The 6,582-nt window shown below is 41.4% G+C and overlaps 1 long non-coding RNA gene across 1 annotated transcript; it reads left to right on the top strand.

Moving 5' to 3' along the window:
• Positions 1-3,925: 3,925 nt before the first annotated feature.
• LOC139751348 (uncharacterized) lies at positions 3,926-4,251 on the top strand. Its single transcript, XR_011713330.1, has 2 exons — positions 3,926-4,062; positions 4,137-4,251. It is a non-coding gene; the product is annotated as an uncharacterized lncRNA (long non-coding RNA).
• Positions 4,252-6,582: the final 2,331 nt, after the last annotated feature.

The following is a 6,582-nucleotide window of genomic DNA, read 5'->3' as shown; positions in this document are numbered from 1 at the left end:
GTAAAGTGTGTGAAAGAAGAAAGCTGAGAGTAAATGTGGATAAGAGCAAGGTTATTAGTTCAGTAGGGTTGAGGGTCAAGTTAATTGGGAGGTGAGTCTGAATGGAGAAAAACTGGAGGAAAAGAAGTGTTTTAGATATCTGGGAGTGGATTTGGAAGCAGATGGAACCATGGAAGTGGAAGTGAGTCACAGGGTGGGGGAGTGGACGAAAGCTCTGGGAGCATTGAAAATGTATGGTAGGCGAGAAAATGATCTCGGAAAGCAAAAATGGGTATGTTTGAAGGAATAGTGGTTCCAACAATGTCATATGGCTGCGAGGCGTGGGCCATTGATAAGGGTGTGCAGAGGAGGGTGGATGTTTTGGAAATGAGATGTTTGAGAACAATATGTGGTGTGAGGTGGTTTGATCGAGTAAGTAATGAAAAGGTAAGAGAGATGTGTGGTAATAAAAGGAGTGTGGTTGATATAGCAGAAGAGGGCATTTTGAAATGGTTTGGTCGCATGGAGAGAATGAGTGACGAAAGATTGACAAAGAGGATATGTGTCATAAGTGGAGGGAATGAGAATTGGGAGGGCCTGAACATGCAGGAGGGTGAAAGGCGTGCAAGGAATAGAGTGAATTGGAACAATGTAGTATACTGGGGTCGGCATGCAGTCAGTGGATTGAACCAGAGCATGTGAAGTGTCTGGGGTAAACCATGGAAAGTTTTGTGGGGCCTGGATGTGGAAAGAGAGCTGTGGTTTCGGTGCATTATACATGACAACTAGAGACTGAGTGTGAACGAATGTTGCCTTTGTTGTCTTTCGTAGCGCTATTTCGTGCACATGCGGGGGGAGGGGGTAGTCATTTCATGTGTGGCAAGGTGGCAATGGGAATGAATAAAGGCAGCAATTATGAATTATGTACATGTGTATATATGTATATGTCTGTGTACGTATATATATGAATACATTGAAATTTATAGGTATGTATATGTGCGTGTGTGGACATGTATGTATATACATGTGGATGTTTGTGAGTTGGGCCATTCTTTCATCTAATAATACATTTCAACATATACATACTTATACATATACAAACACATACATATATACACATGTGCATATTCATACATGCTGCGTTCATCCATTCCTGCCGCCACCCCACCACACATGAAATGGCACCCCCCTCCCCCCACATGCGTTGCAAGGTAGGGCTAGAGAAAGACAACAAAGGCCACATTCATACACACTCAGTCTCTAGCTGTCATTTGTAATGCACCGTAACCACAGCTTCCTTTCCACATCCAGTCCCCACAAAACTTTCCATGTTTTATACCAGACGCTTCACATGCCCCGGTGCAATCCATTGACAGCACGTTGACCCTAGTATACCACATCATTCCAATTCACTCCATTCCTTGCATGCCTTTCAACCTCCTGTATGTTCAGGCCCCGATCGCTCAAAATCTTTTTCACTCCATCCTTCCACCTCCAATTTGGTCTCCCACTTCTCCTCATTCCCTCCACCTCTGACACATCTTTCTTTCTTTTTTCTTTCAAACTATTCGCCATTTCCCGCATTAGCGAGGTAGCGTTAAGAACAGAGGACTGGGCCTTGAGGGAATACCCTCACCTGGCCCAATTCTCTGTTCTTTCTTTTGGAAAATTAAAAAAAAAACGAGAGGGGAGGATTTCCAGCCCCCCGCTCCCTCCCCTTTTAGTCGCCTTCTACGACACGCAGGGAATACGTGGGAAGTATTCTTTCTCCCCTATCCTCTTTTTCAAAAATCTTTCCTCACTCATTCTCTCCATGGGACCAAACCATTTCAATACACCCTCTTCTGCTCTCTCAACCATACTTTTTTTCTTCCCACACATCTCTTACCCTTTCATTACTTACTCGATCAAACCACCTCACACCACATAGTGTCCTCAAACATTTCATTTCCAACACATCCACTCTCCTCCGCACAACCCTATTTATAGCCCATGCCTCGCAACCATATAATACTGTTGGAACCACTATTCCTTCAAACATACCCATTTTTGCTCTCCGAGATAATGTTCTCGCCTTCCACACATTCTTCAATGCTCCCAGAACATTCGCCCCCTCCCCCACCCTGTGACTCACTTCCACTTCCATGGTTCCATCCGCTGTTAAATCAACTCTATCATATGCTTTCTCCAGATCCATAAATGCTACATACAAATCCATCTGCTTTTGTTGTAAGTATATCTCACATATATTCTTCAAAGTAAACACCTGATCCACACATCCTCTACTACTTCTGAAACCACACTGCTCTTCCCCAGTATGATGCTCTGTACATGCCTTTACCCTCTCAATCAGTACCCTCCCTTACAATTTCCCAGGAATACTCAAACTTATACCTCTGTATACGAGCACTCACCTTTATCCCCTTTGCCTTTGTACAGTGGCACTATGCATGCATTCTGCCAATCCTCAGGCACTTCACCATGAACCATACCAACTTCTTTTAATTTCAACCCCAGTATATCTGCAGAATGAATATATTATGGGAGGTACAACAATACAAAGAAGTATAATCCAAAATTTATTAAAGCTACAATGATTTGATTTTATGTCTACAAAAGTTATTTCAACTTATTTGTAATCAGCAGTAGCTATGCTAAACAAATCTAACTGAAAGTAACCCATTAAAAACAATCATCATAATTCAGTCTTGAAATTCACATAAGGTAAAGAATCAACCTGTTGGAAATCAAGCATCCCTGCCCTTCATCCCATTCATTGTTGCCACAAAAGCTGGATTTCTCATCTGCTGTGTCAAGCTACTTTCAGTTACTGAAAGGATATACACTGAATATGAGTGCACTAAGAAAATGTAAAAAAAAAATTACAGGTAATGAATGACTCAGAGCAAAATAAAGTAAAAGCTATACATCTACATACTCAAGCCATGTGACTGATGTGTCATGTATCATCCATCAAAATCACTAGTGTGTAAATGTTTGATAATATAATCAAACTGGTAATGCTGGTTTTGCTATTAACCTGTTTTTCCATGCTTTTCATAAATTATTGCTCTATAATACTGTGAACTCTTCCAATTGCATGTAATAGTTTATGATTATAATCAATCTGTAATGCTGGTTTTGCTATTACAGTTTTCATGCTATGTTCATAAATTATTGCTCTATAATACCATGAAAGCCTCCAGTAGCATCTATTTGTTTATGATTGTAATAAACTTGTAATGTTGGTTTTGCTATTACACTTTTTTCATGCTTATGTTCATTAATCACTGCTCTATAATAATGTGAACACCAAACTGTAAATATTATCATAACTTCACAATTACAGTGTAATTATGTTGATGGATTTATTACCCATTGGCATATGTGTTTATAATATATATCAACACGACGTTTTGGCCTTAGATTGTCTTAACATCAAACTGTTTACATATGAGTGCTCTATAGTATGTATACTCCAAAAAGAAAACATAATAACTTCTTCACCATTACAAAATGATTACATTAAGGTAATTCTTGCAAGCATAGCATAAATATTAACATTTATTACTTTGTGATGCTGTTTTTGGTCTTGCAGTTTTTTATGTGCATTTGTTTAAAAGTGATTGCTCTATAATACCATATACACTTTGGATAGGGGAGAATACTTCCCACATATTCCCTACATGTCAAAAAAGGCGACTAAAACAGTTGGGAGCAGGGAGCTGGAAATCTTCCAGTCCTGTTTTACTTTCCCAAAAAAAGGTACAGAGTAGGGGGCCAAGTGGGGATATTTCCCTCTGAGGCTCAACCATCTGTTCTTAAGGCTACCTTGCTGATAAGGGAAATGGCAAATATGTATGAAAAACTTTACTATTACACAGCAATTATACTGAGGTAATTTTTAGTGGCATAGCAAAATAATTCATGATATCTATCAATCTGTGATGCTGGTCTTCGTCCTGCACTCTTTCATTTTTACATGCATTTCTTCATGTTTCCTCTTTAATATTGTACACAATGTATCTATTCTATCTATCTATATCTATGATGCTCGTTTCCTCTAGGAACTCCCTTAAGGAGGTGGCCATGGCAAAAGTCTCCATAACTTATGAACTCCACTGCCACTTCTTAGCCTTTAATGCCACATTCTTAAGAGGCCCCTTACAGAGGGCAAGTTTAGTGCAGATTTTCTGGAGGCTCTTACCTAATGTTCGTACTAACAACATCTACCTAATTTCCACCCCACTACCTCTACCTAATGCTCCCACCCAATATTCCTACCCACTACTTCTACCTAATGCTCCTGTCTAGTGTTCCAACCTACTACTTCTATCTGCTGCTCCTACCCACTTTGCCAAAAGGCAGAGCTAGCACACAGCCTGGTCTTCTGTTCTTGACGCTACCTGGCTGACGCGGAAAATGGCGATTAATAATAACAATAAATACATATATATATATTTTTTTTTTTTTTGTCGCTGTCTCCCACGTCTGCGAGGTAACGCAAGGAAACAGACGAAAGAAATGGCCCAACCCACCCCCATACACATGTATATACATACGTCCACACACGCAAATATACATACCTACACAGCTTTCCATGGTTTACCCCAGACGCTTCACATGCCCTGATTCAATCCACTGACAGCACGTCAACCCCGGTATACCACATTGATCCAATTCACTCTATTCCTTACCCTCCTTTCACCCTCCTGCATCTTCAGGCCCCGATCACACAAAATCTTTTTCACTCCATCTTTCCACCTCCAATATGGTCTCCCACTTCTCCTCGTTCCCTCCACCTCCGACACATATATCCTCTTGGTCAATCTTTCCTCACTCATTCTCTCCATGTGCCCAAACCATTTCAAAACACCCTCTTCTGCTCTCTCAACCACGCTCTTTTTATTTCCACACATCTCTCTTACCCTTACGTTACTTACTCGATCAAACCACCTCACACCACACATTGTCCTCAAACATCTCATTTCCAGCACATCCATCCTCCTGCGCACAACTCTATCCATAGCCCATGCCTCGCAACCATACAACATTGTTGGAACCACTATTCCTTCAAACATACCCATTTTTCCTTTCTGAGATAATGTTCTCAACTTCCACACATTCTTCAAGGCTCCCAGAATTTTCGCCCCCTCCCCCACCCTATGATCCACTTCCACTTCCATGGTTCCATCCGCTGCCAGATCCACTCCCAGATATCTAAAACACTTTACTTCCTCCAGTTTTTCTCCATTCAAACTTACCTCCCAATTGACTTGACCCTCAACCCTACTGTACCTAATAACCTTGCTCTTATTCACATTTACTCTTAACTTTCTTCTTTCACACACTTTACCAAACTCAGTCACCAGCTTCTGCAGTTTCTCACATGAATCAGCCACCAGCGCTGTATCATCAGCGAACAACAACTGACTCACTTCCCAAGCTCTCTCATCCCCAACAGACTTCATACTTGCCCCTCTTTCCAAAACTCTTGCATTCACCTCCCTAACAACCCCATCTATAAACAAATTAAACAACCATGGAGACATCACACACCCCTGCCGCAAACCTACATTCACTGAGAACCAATCACTTTCCTCTCTTCCTACACGTACACATGCCTTACATCCTCGATAAAAACTTTTCACTGCTTCTAACAACTGCCTCCCACACCATATATTCTTAATACCTTCCACAGAGCATATATATTTATATTTATTTATTCATTTTGCTTTGTTGCTGTCTCCCGTGTTAGCAAGGTAGCGCAAGGAAACAGACGAAAGAAATGGCCCAACCCAACCACATACATATGTATATACATACACGTCCACACACGCAAGTATACATACCTATACATCTCAATGTATACATATATATATATACACAGACAGACATACATATATACACATGTACATAATTCATATTGTCAGCCCTTACTCATTCCCATCGCCACCCTGCCACACATTAAATACCCCCCCCCCCCCCCCAAAAAAAAAATGTGCGCAAGGTAACGCTAGGAAAAGACAACAAAGGCCACATTCGTTCACAGTCTCTAGCTGTCATGTAATAATGCACCAAAACCACAGCTCCCTTTCCACATCCACCCCGGTATACCACATCGCTCCAATTCACTCTATTCCTTGCCCCCCTTTCACCCTCCTGCATGTTCAGGCCCCAATCACACAAAATCTTCTTCACTCCATCTTTCCACCTCCAATTTGGTCTCCCTCTTCTCCTCGTTCCCTCCACCTCCAACACACATATCCTCTTGGTCAATCTTTCCTCACTCATTCTCTCCATGTGATCAAACCATTTCAAAACACCCTCTTCTGCTCTCTCAACCACGCTCTTTTTATTTCCACACATCTCTCTTACCCTTACGTTACTTACTCGATCAAACCACCTCACACCACACATTGTCCTCAAACATCTCATTTCCAGCACATCCATCCTCCTGCGCACCACTCTATCCATAGCCCACGCCTCGCAACCATACAACATTGTTGGAACCACTATTCCTTCAAACATACCCATTTTTGCTTTCCGAGATAATGTTCTCGACTTCCACAAATTTTCAAGGCTCCCAGAATTTTCGCCCCC

The sequence above is a fragment of the Panulirus ornatus genome, chromosome 11 (assembly GCF_036320965.1).
Source record: "Panulirus ornatus isolate Po-2019 chromosome 11, ASM3632096v1, whole genome shotgun sequence".
Lineage (NCBI taxonomy): Eukaryota > Metazoa > Arthropoda > Malacostraca > Decapoda > Palinuridae > Panulirus > Panulirus ornatus.
Note: the sequence above shows the minus strand (reverse complement) of the source record. Positions and strands in the feature narration are given on the sequence as shown.